Source organism: Hippopotamus amphibius, chromosome 8 (assembly GCF_030028045.1).
Source record: "Hippopotamus amphibius kiboko isolate mHipAmp2 chromosome 8, mHipAmp2.hap2, whole genome shotgun sequence".
NCBI classification, from domain to species: Eukaryota; Metazoa; Chordata; class Mammalia; order Artiodactyla; family Hippopotamidae; genus Hippopotamus; species Hippopotamus amphibius.
The window spans coordinates 112511484-112528564 of NC_080193.1; the positions used below are offsets into that span (position 1 = coordinate 112511484).

Below are 17081 nucleotides of genomic sequence, written 5' to 3' on the forward strand. Positions count from 1 at the left end.
GAGGGGTGGGATAGGGAGGGTGGGAGGGAGGCTCAGGAGGGAGGGGATATGGGGATATATGTATAAATATAGCTGATTCACTTTGTTGTACAACAGAAACTAACACAACATTATAAAGCAATTATACTCCAATAAAGATGTATTTAAAAAAAAGACTCTGTTTTCTCTTTTGTATGTTGGAGTGAAGGTGATAAATGTCCATTTCCTCAAATTCTACTTTCTAGTAATGGACAGCTAATGAACACAGATTCTATGATATATTAAGCACAAGTTGTCTTCAGTGATGGGAAGAAAATTCCTTGAGTTGTGGTTTTCTAGAATATAAAGGGACATAATATAGAACAAAGAAAAAAGCTTTGGAAAAGCAAGAATGCCCCTCTAAAAAAAGAGCACTGAAATGAAAAGGAAACGGCAGTGAGAAAGAATGGGGGCGGAAGATGATTCAGCCAGAGGAGGCTGGGTGAGTACTGTGGGCTGGCCTGCCGAGGTGTGAAGTAGGCGGGCGGCTATGACTAGCATTGAATGGAAGATAATTAAGAGCAAGTTGGTACCAGTAACTGCCAGGGAAGGGAAGAGAATATGTCTAGAAAATGCAGCTCTTTATTTCAATGCTGAATTAAAACACCTACCCATTTGAGGCTTGAAAATTTTAGTTTGAAATGAAAAAACATTTGCTGTAAACAGAATATAGATGACTGTGAAATTGTACATGCTTGCTTCTAATGTTGTGATGGAAAAGTTTTAAAATGGCATAACTGTGCTGGACACTAAAGAAACATACATGTTAAAATATCAGTCATTTTTTCAAAGGAAAAGGCATTGCTGTTCAAAGCCATTCATCACACGAGTTATCAAGTTTCAGTTTGGGATCAGCTACACATATATATTTCTGAATCTTTTTCAAGAGAGAGGACTGCAAATGCACAGCTTCCATTGTCCTTTAAATAGCTTTCTGGATTGAAGAGCATTATAATTAAACTGCACCAAGTGTCACTGCAGAGAAGCTTCTAAATTATGGGTCTGAGTGGGGGCGAGAAATGCTATTTGATTGCTTGACAATCAAAACCAGAAGATGTTTAGATATGCACAACCCAGACTTACTGTAATTATATCAGATGGAGAAGTGGGAGGAATAGGTGTAGCCTCGAATTCAATAATCACTTGTTTATCTCTCTTTCAAAAAAAAAAACATTTAAAAGAAAAAGTATTCATAAATACTCAGAATGCATATTCACGAATAGTTTTGTAAAAGAAAGACATATTAGCAAGTAATCAGTCCTTTCAGTGTGTCCCAGAAATAGGTTGTGAAAAAATGGCCACAGATATCCTCAAAGTACTCTCAGAATTTAGACTCTAGTACATTTAATTCTCCAAACAACTACTTTATTTCAAATATAATGTCAGAAGAGGTATTCATAAGGGCTCTGAAATCTACTTGTCACACTATTTTGCACTCTATTTCTCCCAGCTCTTGGCTCTCCTGAAACTCTCCTTTCTCTTAAAATGGGAAGGAATGGGCAGAAGTTGCTCTTAGGACACTGCTTAGACATTTCAGAACCTTTTTTGCCTCTTAAAGAGGCCCAAAAGTTACCTCTTAGAAAGAGCCTGAGAATTTAATACTGTACCAGCACTCTTACAAAGTGTGTGACACTGTGTTAGGTAGTACATACGAGAACAAACGTTAAACACTTGACCGGGAAACATAGAAGCCTGAAAACTCTTCAGGCTGAAAATGAAGACACAGCACATTTTTCATGATCCTTTCCCAAGTCAAAAACTAAGACGACAGATTTTACACATAATACTTATATGCGTAAACAAAATGATCCCATGTCCTTTGGATTGATCCTTTTTTTAACATTTAACTGAAAAGTGTCTCTAGTTTGCATCTCACATAAAAGGGAAAGTCCAATATCCTCCTACAACCTCCAGATGTCTGGGGGTTTTCCTTCTCCTGGGCATTTTTCATTCCAGATTCTCATTACTGGCTTTGTATACCAATTGACAGTTTTTTTCATAGATAAGGTGAGTGAAGTGTAGGATATATTAAAAAACAATTAAGCAATTTAAGAATTAAGTTGAATGATTCTTTCTAAAAAGGGAGATTTCTAGGCAGGTTCACACAACAGTATATGGTCCCATTCAGTGACCTTTAGATGCCAGTCAGAGAAAGACACTTTCATCTCAGTAAGGGGAAGATATTTCTGTGGGCCAGAGATTTCTCAAAATATTCTCTAGGGTTTAGGAATGCAGTAAGTCCCTCATTTCTGGAGTTATTCAAGTATTCACTGGCTACGTGAACTTGAGATCAGCTCTCAGAAGCAGACCCTGAGATGAGTATCCACATACAAGGAGCTTATCTGGCAGGTGATCTCAGAAAAGACTGGTAGGAGATGGGGAAGTAAAACAGGAAAGAATGTTGGAAGTAAAGGATATACTGTCACACAAGAGTCCACTGTGGTAAAAGGAACTCTAAGATACTCACCTTAGTTAATCCTCCAACAGGCTGAGGGAGCTGGGATGTTTGTACACAAATTTCTGTCAGTGGGAATGCCTTCTTCCAGGAGGGCATCAGTCTCTTGCCACTTCCTGCCTACCTGGTGGGAGGGGGGCAAAACTGTTGCTGGGGTTTCAAGAAGTCCTATGGCAATTAAATGCTACGCTGGCAATTGAAAGCCAGACCGGCCCATACGGAACTGGTAAGAGTGAAAGGATGTGGGTCAGGGTCTCAGAAGTATCTATTATACTAGCTAAAAACTTGGGAAGGCTGTTATAGAAAAGATTGCAGTGTAACCATCCAAGGACTAAAGCAAGCCCAGATATATGTACTTCCTGTTTTTTCACACTGTTTGTTTTTGAATTTGAATTAGAATGACCATGGGTACCACCATGCTCTCTCCAATTTCCCTCAGGCCCCATCAGTCTCTCCTGGCTAGCTTCACACATTTACAATACTCATCTGCTCTTGAAGTTTGCCATCCCTGGAGGAAATTCAAATCTAAGATGGTAGGTAGGTCTGGATAATCTTGAAGGTCATTGCCAACTGTGAAAATCTATGATTCTGTTACTAGATGATCCTTAAAACCCCTTTCAGCAATGAAAGTCTGTGATTTAAGTATATGCTGTCTTTTAAATTATCTTTGCAAGGCCCTTGAGGCAGTAGTATAGGCCTGTAAATGCTCTTGATTGATGAAAATCCAATTATGCATTTCTAAATGCTAATGAACAGAGATATTCATGTATAAATTCACTATACCACTGTTATTGTTTGTACTGTACAAGTGTAGCTTGAGCCAACACGTCAGAAGAGATTACAAGAGAAACTGCTTGGTGTTCAGCAGGTTTGATTTAGGGTCTACAGCCATATCATACTCCAGTGAATGTGTTAAGACAAGCATGAGCATTGACGCTCACCCACTTAGCCTTGGCTCACAAGGAAAGATGACCTTGGCAGACAACATTAAAGCTTCTAAAAACTGACCTTGCATTATGTTAAGTGCAAGAAGCCTGACATGCAAGACTATATACTGTATGATTCCATTTATATGACATTCTGGAAAAGGCAAAATTATGGGGATAGAAATTGTCAGTAGTTTCCTGGAGGTGGGGTTGTTGACTACAAAGGGGCTGGTGGGGACTTTGTGGGGTGACGAAAGTGTCCTATGTCTTCCTCGTGGTGTAGTTTTACACATTTGTTAGATCTCATCAAACTGTACAGCAAAAAAAAAAAGGGTGAATTTTACTGTATTATATATTAAACCGCAATAATCTGACATTTTAAAAGATTGGGGGGAAAAAACCTCCTAGGCCTCAGGCAAGCTCCTTACCTGCTGCTACAAGGGAAGGTCCCCCAGCATCCTGGAAAAACAAGGGGAGGCTGAGTAGGATGTCCTCTGAAATCAGAACATGTAGTTCCTGCTCCTAAATTACCTCTTCTTTTTTGGCATTCAAAACCCTCTTTGCTCCTCCAACATGGTAAAATAGGTCAATGGATGAAATGGGATTTGTTTGGTTGTTGCTCTCAACTTCCTGCAATAGTCTCTACCTTAGTCCTTTTACCTCCAGTGTTTTTGTCTAGGTCCTATTTCAGAATTCACATTTTATTATTGCAACATACTTGTTCCTTTACTTGTTTAAAGGAGATTTACAGAAGCTTTCTAATTTCCAAGTGAGATTCTAGGCTGTAAGAATCATAAGTCGGGAGGAGCGTTAACATGCTTTGACAGAGCCTGAAGGCCCCAAGATTCTACTTCAGAAACTGAAGGGCTTGTCTTCTCTGTCAAATCCATTTCTCTTTTCTTGAATTCCCTGTGCACAGCACATTCCTGAAGGACCTTGACCTAGATTGTGCCTTGGGTAAGCCGCTCTCTGGATGTGCTTACATCTGGGGCAGCTGCCAAAGGCACTAATCCGGGGAGCAGGCCTCAGGACAGAGTGGCAGGTGCCGTTTGCATTTCCCTCCGTGACAAGGGAGAGCACACATCCTGCTCTACTGAAGGGGGGTGGGTGATGCAGGATGATTATAAGAACCTGGAGGGGGTACCAACTCTAGGTCTCTGTTTCTCTGCAGCATCTGGCACATTCCTCAGCCTCACATTAGCTGTTTTGGTGGTTGTCAATTATTTGACTGACTGACCCCCACTCTCTGTGCCAGGACTCCCCTCCTCTACTGCTCTGAGTGACTCATACTCATCCCTCATAATTCTCCTCATCCTAAACCTCCAGATATAGCCCTCCCCTACTGGGCAGCCCTAAAGGCTACACTCGGTGTCCTTTCTTTGAGCTTCCCTAAGACTTTCTGCTTATACTTATCATAGCCTAACCATTCTATATGTTAATTGTATTCAGACTTCCCTACCTTTCCCCAACCTTGTTCCCCACCACCTTGCCCTCTACACTGGGCTATGAGCCTTTAGAAGGCAAAGGTTTTTTTTTATTTCTGGTGTTTCTTTTCTGTTGTTGTTGTTGTTTCTATCTGGAACATTATAGATTCCTTATAAATGTTTGCCAATGAATAAATAAGAATATACTCATGCTGGTTTTGAAAGTCTGCTTTATCAGTTGGAAATGATTTCAATTACAAGTGAAAGAAAAGCTTGCTAGCTTGTATTGGCTTGTATAAATAGACATTTCTTTTTCTGGTATAAAAAATTGGGGGAGAAAATCAGCTGCTGACTGTTGTTTGGAGGTGCAAGACGTCAGAGTCAGGGGCTCTGTGATTCACTTGGTCCTTTATGATCACAAGATGGTTTTTGTAAGTGCCCAGCTTTTGAGATTAAGTGCAAAGGGGTTGTATTACTTTTCTATTGCTGCATAACAATTTGCCACAAACATAGCAACTTAACACAAGTTTATCTTGCAGCTTCAATGTGTCAGGAGTCTGGTCACTGGTTAATTGAGTTCTCTGCTCGGGAAATCACCAGGCTGCAATCAAGGTGTCAACTGGGACTGCATGTCATCTGAGGCCTAGGGTCCTATTTCAGGCTCACTGGCTGAGGTCTTCAGCTTCTGGAGGCCACTCCAAGGCAGTTCACAACATGGCTCTTTGATTTTGTCTAAGAGGCCAACAGGAAATTGTCTCTCTTTTGAAAGACTCATCTGATTATGTCAGGCCCATGCAGGATAATCTCCCTTTGATTGACTCAAAGTAAACTGATTAGTAACCTAATCATGAGGGTGACATCTTATGATTTTGCCCATACTCCAAGGGAGGGGATTATATAGGGCAAGTACATCAGGAGGCCATCTGAGAAGTCTGCCTACCATAGGAGTGATGTCAGCTGTGCTTTTCTCTTCATATGGAAAGCAAATGGCTTCCCAGAATTCCCTTTAACAGAGTTCTGCTTACACCTCATTAGTTAGAACTATATCACACGGCTACTTCTAGCTGTGAGAAAGGCTGCAAAGAGGATATCTAGCTCTTCCAACTTCTATAGAGAAGACAAGGAAAGGAGAGGGGCTGGGAATGGCTATTGGGTTAGTCTATCAGTAGACAAAATCACCCTGTCAAATCCCCTAGAAACCTTAATTATAGAACATTAGATCTAGAAGACTAGAATCTTCAGAAACTAAAGATCATTCAGTATGAGTTTCTATTTTCTAGATAATGAAGCTGAGGTCCAGAGAACTCGTGCAACTTCCTTGAAGTCATGTGTTATTTCCTTTGAAGCACCAAACAAAATTTAGTAACCCTAGCATATTCAGCTTCTTCAGGAGTTTAGCTTATCAAATCTCCAGAAAACAAAGGTATACAAATTAACTGATGATGGTATAATCTCTTTTGAAGTTGATCACTGAGCCACGTTCTTATGACATAAAACTGGATTCTGCTTTCTAATCATAATTTGTGGAGCAAACAGCTTGGAAGGAGGGATGGCTGGTAAAGCATAGGTGCAGAGGTCAAGTCTGCATAAATTCAGAAGAAGAAGACACACTCCTGGCCTGAAAGTCAGGGAAAACATCGGAGAAGACTGGCATTTGATATGGGCCTTAAAGAAAAGATAAAGTGTAGCATGGGGAGATCAGAGGAGGGTATTCCAGGTAGAGGGAAACATAGAAGCAGAAACAGATGTGTTAAGCTACATAATGTGCAAGGAGAAAAGAGATCAACTCCATTTGAGCAGGCTGGCTTCAGAGAAATCTCATAAAAGGCTGATTTATTAGTCAAGGAAAGAGGTAACACTGGCTTGAACTTGAAGGGTGACAATGGGAATGAAAAGGATGACAGTGGGATGGGAGGAAAGTTGTGTACAGTGATTGGGCAGGGCTTTTCACTGAGTCTGTAAATACAGTGCAGAAAGTGGGTCTTGTTAATCTCCTATCCCCAGTCCCATGTCCAGTGCCTGCATACACTAAGTACTCAATAAATGTTTTGACTCAAATTTATGAATGATTTGTGACAGAAGATAAAGGAAAGGATGGTATCAAGGACCATTTGAAGCTGGGTTGGAAACTGGGAAGAGGTACAGAATTGAAAAGAGAGTATGGAATTCAGTTTCAGACATGTTGAGCTCCAGGTGCCTCCTGAAACCCAGGGATGATGTCTAGAGAGGCACCCAAGAAGCAGATGTGCCTGGATAGGTGTATTTGCAGTTTGCAGCGATGAGTGCAGAAAAAAAAAAAGGTCATGGAGAAGTTTGGAGGAATACCTGTATTGAAGGGGGAAGAAGAAAAGCCAGAACAAGAGAATGAATAGCTGTGGAACTGACTGGAGGAAAAAGATTGTGGATCCAAGAAAACAAAGGATAAGGGTGTTTAAAATGGTAGCCAACAGTTTCTGAACAAGCAATTTTCAGAGAGAATGGAGGGAGAAACAGCAAGAGTTTTAGGAATGAGTAGGGAGGAAGAGAGGACATCTAGTACAATGCACTTTCAGAAATTTAATAAGAGGAAAATTGGAGATGACAGAGTCAAGGGAAGGTGGTTTGGTTTATTTGCATTTTAGAATGAGCATGACTTGGGCAGAGCTTCTGTCCGGGGGAAGGTGTTAGAGGAAAAGGGGAGGGTGAATATAAAAGAGATCCTGCTGAGAGAGGAGTCATAGCATCTGGAGGGTGCTGAAGGCTGGGTTCAGAGAGGAGGCATCCGTTGTCTTTTTTTTTTTTTTTTTTTTTTTTTATTTATTTATTTTTTAAATTATTTTTTGGGGGTACACCAAGTTCAATCATCTGTTTTTATACACATATCCCCGTATAAACATTTATTTATTTTTAATTTGTTTTTGGCTGCGTTGGGTCTTCATTGCAGTGCGCAGGCTTCTCATGGTGGTTTCTCTTGTCGCAGAGCACAGGCTCTAGGCATGTGGGATCTTCCCTGACCAGGGATCGAACCCGTGTCCCCTGCATTCGCAGGGGGATTCTTAACCACTGCGCCACCAGGGAAGCCCCGTTGTCTTTTGAAGTATGAGGAAGAAAAGAGGTGAGAGAAGGAAAGGAAGTCTTTCTCCACTGGCGACCATGTTACCTCCCTGAATCTCAGTCTCCTCATCCATGAAGTCAAGTCGTTGGCCTAGGTGAACACAAGAGTATGACAAGCTCTATAAACTTTTGCTCCAAACACTTTATTTAGGGTCCTCTCCCCCCCTTGCTGCCCTCACCAATCAACTGCCAGCAGTGGTGATAACAGCAGTAATAGCAGACACTATTTATTGCATGCCTCAAAGGGCACATCCAGTTAGGATAAATTCTGAAAAGCTACCTGATGAAGAAATCATTTGACTGTACCTTGAAGGATGACAGGCATATGTGTGTGTGCATTATGTAAAATGTATTTAAAATGTCTTAGTATATATTATCTAAAATCTTACAGGCAATGCCGTGTAATGTTTATTCTATTGTTTCTTCTATTTCTTTCCTGAGTTCAATCAATTCTCATTTTATTTCTTCCTAGTTTGTTTTTTTTTTTGTTTTTGTTTTTTGTTTTGTCCATTTCTGTACTTAGCTTTTGAATTTGTCATTCAAAGTGTTTACCATTATTCCCCAAACTTGTGTGAGGTTACATAATTCAGTTTAGAGAGTTGTGTTACAGTTAGGGAGTTTTCCTCTATCGATACTTTGCCATTATTGGGGGGAGAAATTTTTATCAGTTGAATTTTTGGATTCTTTCATATTTTAGCAGTTTTGCTTAGGTGGAGACTGATTTGCATTTCTATGGACAGGGCTGGAGGTTTGGGGTTGCAGGATTCCTAGATCAAGAGCGCCCTCTTCTGTCAGTGTAGCAAAGTATGATTTCTTTTTTTCTTTTAAAATGTTTGTATGGTTGTTTGCTTATGGAAAAGAAATAGTAGGGATAGGGATTGGATTTACCTCCATTTTGGAGGGAGAGAGGGTCTGGCAGGTTCCTAAGATCCCCCCTCGAGTTTCCCCCCACCCTGCATGATTTCCGGAGGGACGCTCTGGACACTTTTCCTTTGGACCCTTTTAACTTGGAAGCTTTTTCTTTCCAAGACTGCCTCCTCACACCCTGCACACACAGTTACGTGCCTTCCATGTAGTAGTAAGTGCTCCACTAGATGCAGACTTTCTCTTTCTGGTAGTCTCAAATCAATCCTAAGTCCACCACCATGGTTTTTTCCAACCTGACTTTGTTTACCTGAGGGGCAGTATGGAAGGCAGCTTTCCAAGATTTAATGTCTATTTTTCTATTTACAGTTAACTCGAAATTTGGACATTCTCTGTTTTCTAGTTATGTTGAAGACATGGGTTTTATGTAATTTTATCTGATCTCTTGTTATTTGTGTGTGTGTGATTTTGTGTTTTTGCAGGGGAGGGCAGTACATTGGGAGATTTAGATTTACACCACCACCATTATCTTAGCTACCTAGAATTCCTCCACAATGTGTACTATAAGTCTCTCTAATTTGCCAATAAGATACATAGGAGTCCACTGACAAATTATCTCATTGAGCTTTTTAAGCTTCTATCATTTAAGAATTAAATTAGGCTGCTGATTAAAAGACCCAGAAAAAAAGTGGTTTCTCAACTAATCAGGGGTTTTTCTTGTGAGACAGGAAGTAGGTGACAGTGAGCCTTGGTTGAGCAGCACAGTGGTGTCAGTGTTGATATCTCTGTGACATCTTAACCTTTCCCTCATGGTTACTGTAGTTATGAGGGCCGCTACACTTTCATCATTACATCTAGAATCCAGCTGGGAAGAGGCAGAATGCAAAGAGCAATAAGCATTTGTCAGCTGTCAACTCCATTTTAAGGATCTTTCCTGAAAGCCCCATGAAAAAGTTTTTGCTTATGCCTGATTGTCCAGAGCTGGGCTAATGACAGCCTCTAGCTGCAAAGATGAATGGGAAATATAGGGTGGTGGGGTTTTTTGTTTTTCCATTTTTTGTTTATTTTTCCTAAGCACATTATCATCCACAACAAAATTGTGGAAGTAAGGAAAGTGAGGGGAATACTGAGTAGGCAAGTAGCAGTTCTCCTGTACAGCTGCCAAATTCCAGAGTCAGAGAGTTGCTGATTTCCCACTGTTGACTCAGAGACAATTCCTAGACTGATGATTACTGGTCATCTTTGGGACGTCCTGGGAGCCACCTATATCAGGAAAAGGAAGAGAATGACAGAGGGACTTACCAGCTATGAAAAAGGGCCAAAAAAAAAGCAACACTAAACTTCTGTCCCAGGCTGATTGACCCTTACCTCGGGAGGGAGCAAAACAACAACAACAAAAAAACCAATAAGCAACTATTTTTTTAAAAAAGCACATTAAGGAATGTCCCAGTTTGTAAACAAGGATATGGTTCTTTTCTCTTTTCTCCACTCTTTCTCTTAATGAAAGTAATTCTATAATGAAACAAGTTCTTTAGGAGGTAAAGCCTAGAAGAGAGTCATCTGCTGTCAGTGAGGAAAGATCTAATGGGCTAAATTCATTTCCAAAGTGACACTCTCAGAAACTCCCCTATAAGATGCCCTCATAGATACATATCTCCAGATAATCCATTTTAATTACCCATTTGAATAACCTCATTTACTGAAATACGTACACTTTTGTGTACATATTGGCTACTTTTGTAAGTAAACCAATCCTTTGTGTAATCCTGAGTCATTTGAATCCTAAATGAACCTTAAGATTCATTTAAAAGTATAGGAAACCAGATACTGAAAAAAATCTCCATACCGGAAGACAAGCATCCAAGTTTATAAATACACTCATTTATTTACTCCAGCAGACAGAATCTTGGCTTATAATGATTGCATTTTGATCCACCTAAAAATCTTAGGAGATGTGCTAACTTCTGGTTCTACCACTAGCAAACCGCTGTTTGGAATAATCCAAACAGAATCGTTACCCTCTCTGAACATCATTACCTCCTCTTTAGAAGAATAGAATTGGTATGAGTGTTTCCTCAGAGTTCTTAGATCTCATGATTTTAGAGATTCTTTTATTCAATGAGCATTTGTTCAATGTCTACTATGTGCTAGGCACTGTTCTATACACTACGGATACATTATAGTCTAGTAATTATAGTGGAGGATTTAAGTCAATTAAAAGGAGAGGGTAAAAAAGAACAGCCTAGGAATAAATTTAAACACAAAGGTAAAAGACTTGTACACTGAAAACTACAAAATATTGCTGAAAGAAATTAAAGACCTAAAAAAATGAAAAAAAATCCTGTGTTCATGGGTAGCAAGACTTAACATTGTGAGGCTGGCAATCATACTCAAAGCCATCTACAGATTCAACACAACCTCTATCAAAATTCCAACAGCGCTTTTTGAAGAACTGGAAAAGCCAATTTTAAATTTCATATAGAATTGCCAGGGACCCTGAATAACCAAAACAATCTTAGAAAGAAGAACAAAGTCAGAGGACCCACATTTCCTGATTTCAAAACTTACTACAAGCCCACAGTAATCAAAACAGTGTGGTTCTGACATAAAGATAGACATACAGATCAATAAAATAGTATTGATAATTCAGATATAAACCCATACATCTATGGTCAGTACAAGGGTGCCAAGTCCATTCAACGGGAAAAGAGCAGTCTCTTCAGCAAATAGTTCTGGGATTTCCACATGCAAAAGAATGATGTTGGACCCCTACATCACACTATATACAAAAAGTCACTCAAAGTGAGTCAGTGACCTAAATATAAGAGCTGAAATCATAAATATCAAAAAAAAACACAGTAGAAAATCATGACTTTCGATTTGGCAATAGATTCTTAGATATGACACCAAAAGCATGAGCACCAAAAGAAAAAATAGATACATTGGATTTCATCAAAATTAAAAACTTTTGTGCCTCAAAGGACATTATCAAGAAAGTGAGAAGTCAACCTAAAGACTGGGAGAATATATTTGCAAATCATGTATCTGATAAAGAATTAATATCTGGAATATATAAAGAATTCCTCCAACTCAAGAACAAAAAACAAACAACCCAATTAAAAACTGGGCAAAGGACTTGAATGGACATTTCTCCAAAGATATACAGATGGCCAATAGGCACATGAAAAGATGCTCAACATCACTAATCATTAGAGAAGTGGAAGTCAAAATCACAATGAGATGCAACTTCAAACCCATTAGCATGGTAATTATGAAGAAGAAGAAGAAGAAGAAGGAGAAGGAGAAGAGAAGACAGGCCTTAAGACACACATACAGATGAATACAGATGTGGACTTATACACACATACACAACCCAGGTACGGGTACCCAGATAAACACAAGGGTTTATACCTCTTGGTATGCACATACCTACAGACGTACAATTTGCACTTTGTATATAAATATAGTTGATTTTAACCATCATCATCTTCTCAATAGAGGTGCACACACCTACACATTATGTCATGAAAAAATATAGCCACACAGGTTAACCAAAGAACCTGTTCAACTAAAGAAAATCATGTTCTAGAGGTGAAAGGAAACAAATGCCTACAGGTAGAGAGACATTCCACAGAATACCCTGATGCATGATGTAACAGTGAAAGTGTTCAAGGGCATGTAAATGGGTTCACTGATTGGTAGGTGGGAGAATCAGGGTAGTAAGCAAAAAGATAAGTGATGGAGGCTGAGAGTTGTATGGAAGAGAGGATGACAGATACAGGTGAGTGGGTATCAGAAGAAAACATCATGCAGCTTCTTTGTCAAAGAGATTCAAGACAATAAGCTTGAGTTACCAAGTCTGACTTTTATTTCTTACTATCTGATCTTTGGTTATCAGAGAACAAACTGTACACTTAGTTACATTTATAATTGCACTAGTCCCTTCTACTGGTCCCAACGCTAGTCCAGCATAGTTCTCAGGTGAAATCAGTGAGCTGCTTTGTATTCTTTCTGCCCAATACAGTAGACCCTCCTCACACGTTGTGTGGAAAAGCACCATGCCCATCGGCAGCCAGTCAGGGACCAAGAGTGAGGAGGGATGACCCAGACTGACTGAGGTCTTTTTAATGATGGTCCAGCTGAGGAAGTGAGATGCTGGGAATGGTATGTCAGGAGCAAATGATCAGCATTTCTAGCTGGAGCTCAAAGGGAGTAGCCAGTAAGGGGAGACCGACAAGATCTCCCAGAGGAGCAGTAACATTGAGGTATGAGCACAAGGCTTCCCCCAGAAAACATCTTTTATGTTGGTCCTGGTGTCCTTTTGGTACCAAAGCTGTACCTTAGCAAGAGAGTTAGTTAAAGCCTTTCAGGAAATCATGAAGGAGGCAAAAGGTCCTGCCACTAGTCTGTTTCCCTGGCCTTTTCACCTCAGCGCTGGCACTTTATTTCCTTACACCTCAGGGACTGATTCCTTCCTACCTCCTATTAAAATCCTGAATGATTATGAAAATTAACATCTTATCCTTCTCTGTTAGGGAACGAATTCTTAACACTGCTAATCAATAAAATCAGAATGAGTTACATACAATTAACAGTAGTTCCTCTTCTTTCAACCCACTTTCGAAAACCAAAAAAGGGCCTAGGCTAGTATAGGCTAATTATAATTATAATCCAGTAAACAAGAGTCATCTTGGTGTGTTCTGTTTTTTTTTTTCTCTGAGTTTCATAATTTTTGGAAGAGAGTATACTGATTGAATAAAAGTTGGTCTTTAATATGAGGGTGAGTCAAAAATTATCTGTACTCCAGTTATGTTAAAACTTCTATAAATGCTACAGCCAGAGTGTGGATACTTTTTGACTCACCGTCATAGAATAGTAAGATTGGCTTTGATTTTTAAGTGTAGATGTTACCTTTTTAAAAATTACACTACTTTGAATTAATTTTTAAATGAATATAACTGCTATAATTTTAACAGATATTAATAAAATTTGTGATGTGTGTATACGTGACAGAGATGTATGATTTTGCTGAATGAAGTCTACAGTTCATAAAATCACTATTCTTAGTACTGAAAGCAATTAAAAATGTTTTCAACGTTGGGCTATTACAAATCCATATTACATTATTTGAACTGTAAAGAATGTTGATTCTTGGATAAAATTATCATGTTTTGGCTCTTCACTTACTTTGAATTCAGTCGTGGTGGAATTTCCTTGAAAATAATTTAACTTTTGTAAGCATGCATGCATGGATAACTCCAAAATGAATAGTGAACTTGAAAAGCTGAGCCTCTTCTGACAGCAGCTTGGCTTATTGTGGAAGAAATTAAATAAGAGAAGTATCAGGAGTATGTGCTCTCTTTTAGGTGTAACACAAACTTGAGACAAATATTCTTGACTTGGACCATCTGAGAAATGATTCTGAGTATCTTTGCATGTGATTTACATATAATTCACATGCCTACACAAAATATCACAAGTCAGCTGCCTCTGCAGGTTTCCTACTCAGAGGAAAGAAAGCAGACCATTGTCAGAGTGAGGGAGGTGAGGAATGAAGAGCAGCAGCTTTGTATGGACTCCATAGTTGGCTTGAGCCTGGCACTGAGACAAGGGCCTACCCAGAACTTGGCTCCCCTACCCCACTCGCACCCACTCACCCCCACCACGATGGCTGGGGCTCCATCAGGTGCTCAGGCAAGGGGGCCGTCTGGAAGAAAGAGCCAGTGTGGGTAACCAGGTGGTATTTTGTTTTGTTTTTTCTTTGAGATGCCTATGAATTAAAACTCTGTGTTTTTGTTTTAAACATTAGGGGTTTTCATTTTTTGCTTTAAAGTAAAAAATAAATTTCTTTTTTTAGGAAAACATCACTTTATATAGAAAAATTTAAAAACACAGATAAGTAAAAAATTATATATGTAAAATATCAGTTTACAAACCTTCTGTGTCTAGAATATACCAATTTTGATTTTGATTTGATGTATATTATGTATGTATATAATCCTTCTTAAAATAAAAATGGGGATATGCTAGACACAGATTTGTAAACTGATATTTTTTACTTAATGTATAAGGAACATTGTTCAACATTACTGAATAGACATCTATGGCATCGTTCATGACCACATGACATTTTATTAGAAGTAGCTGGACATTCAATTCAATTGCTGGACATGTATGTCATGAAAGCGTTTCTCCATTATTAGCAATACAATGATAAATATAGTAGTACATGCATCTGTTTATATTACCTATTTATTTCCCCAGGATAAAATTCTAGAAGTAGAATTGTTAGCTGTACTCTAAGATTTTTGATTCATAGAGATAAATTTCCCTTCAGTAAAGTTCTTTCAGTTTATATTCCAACCAGGTGAGTGGTATCATGTTCATTTCTGTATACTCTCAAGAACGTGGGGTATTCTTAAAATCTGGTTTTAAAAGAAAATAAAAGAAAGGACTTGCACAGAAGCAACATATAAGGATAAACGAAGGGAATAAGAACAAGTCAATAGAAATAATGTTCTTTTCCCTAGACATATCCAACTCTGGTCAGATTCCTCCTTTATTTACTTATTTACTTAGGTCATGTTAGGCACATTGTGGTAGAGGCAGTCACCAAACCTGTTTTCTTTTCCTCCTGTGCAGACAGCTGGACTACATTTCCCAGGAACCCTTTAGGGGAAGTGTGATCATGAGTTCCAGCCAACACAATGTGGGTGGAAATGATATATGCTGTTTCCAAGCCTGGCCCCTGGTCCTTCCAGCTGTTCTCTTCCTTTGTCTGTCTGAGGCAGGGGAACCTGCAGAGGACTCTAAAACCCTGGAAGATGTCAGTCTCAGGAAGGAGGAATCCAGGTCCCTGAATCACCTTATGAGAGGCCACTCATCAAATACCTGCACAGAACAGTCCCATATGCAATTGTCTTAAGCAGTTAGATGATAGAAAAACTATAAAATTCAGATATACAAAAGAAAAAAATTACCCAGAATTCCAAGACCAGAGATAATTAATTGTTACAGAAATTAGTCTACCCTGACAAATCCAAGCCTGTTGCTGCTTTTAGTCAACCCAAATTGGAATTAGTAGTTAAAAATGAGGGTTTGGTAATGTTTTCTCTTTCATAATCATCTTCCTCCTTCTTGAATACCTGTACTGGAAAATAAAAATCTATTATGTATACAGTAATTATCTTATGTATAAAAAACTGTTTTTGTGTAAGGTATAATATATTCTTCTTTACATTCCTGTTACACTCATTCATGTCAAAGGAACAGAAAGTTGACATAAGTAAGTACTATCACTTATCTGATTTTGGATGATGTCAGCCTGTGTCAAAAATGTACACTTAGGTTTAAGGGAGAGACAGTTTTAACTAATCATTCCATCTGTTCCCTCAGTTTCTTTGAAGTTAGGAAGACCATGTGATTAGTTGTGGCCAATGAAATGTGAGCAGAAGCCACAGGCGGTCCTTAGTGAAAAGCCCATCTGAGAGTCTCCTCTCTCTTTCCCTGCTGCAGTGACCAAGGAGCTGTTGCAGCCACACGATGGCAGAAACTCCATCATCATGGTCCTTGAATAAGATGGCCTCCCCATCTGTAATGGGTATGTAGCAAGAGCAAGAATTAAACCTTTCTTGTGTTAAGCCACTGGGATTTCAGATTAATTGGGTGACTGCAACAGTAGCCTATGTTATCCTGACTTACACAAGGCTCATACATTCTGTGTATCTTGTTCATCCTCCACATCAAAAGTTCCAAACTTCTTGGAGGCTCAAAGCCACCACTAATCATTCTCACACTGGTTCCATGGGATTTGACTTCCTTGCTCTGAAGGTAAGAATCAGGACTTTAGAGCAGAGGCAGGTGAGAGTCCCCTTCTTGTGAGTGCAGGACTGATTTAGTACAAAGAAGAGGCAGATATAGTTTTGGATATTTCCAGGCCTAAAGTAACTTATGAAATAAATGTATATTATGCTTACAGTAAGTGAGAACCAATAATGGTATATGGACATATTGCTCTGCTAGGCAAGTACATCGTATCACTTATTCTCCACCAGTTAATCATGAAAGTGATTAATCTAATCTAATTAATTAAAGGCAAGGAGTGGAGAAGTTAGTTTACGAAGAGGGAATATAAGATGAAGCACAGACTCTTTATACTCCTTCAGTGTCTAATGGCTTTAAATAAATTCTCCTTAACTCATTGAATGATGCTTTTCTCTTGTATCTGAATTGTTTATAATGAGCATGTGTTATTTTTATAATTAGAAAAAGGTATTTTTAGTTTGGGAAAAAATCACCATT

General features: G+C 39.0%; 1 long non-coding RNA gene across 1 annotated transcript in view; it reads left to right on the forward strand.

Moving 5' to 3' along the window:
* LOC130858935 (uncharacterized) overlaps positions 1–16381 on the forward strand; it is a 115115-nt gene extending 98734 nt beyond the window's left edge. The window contains exon 3 of the long non-coding RNA XR_009055143.1: positions 16296–16381. This is a non-coding gene — a long non-coding RNA (uncharacterized LOC130858935). The remainder of the gene's footprint in view (positions 1–16295) is intronic.
* The last annotated feature ends 700 nt before the right edge of the window (positions 16382–17081 follow it).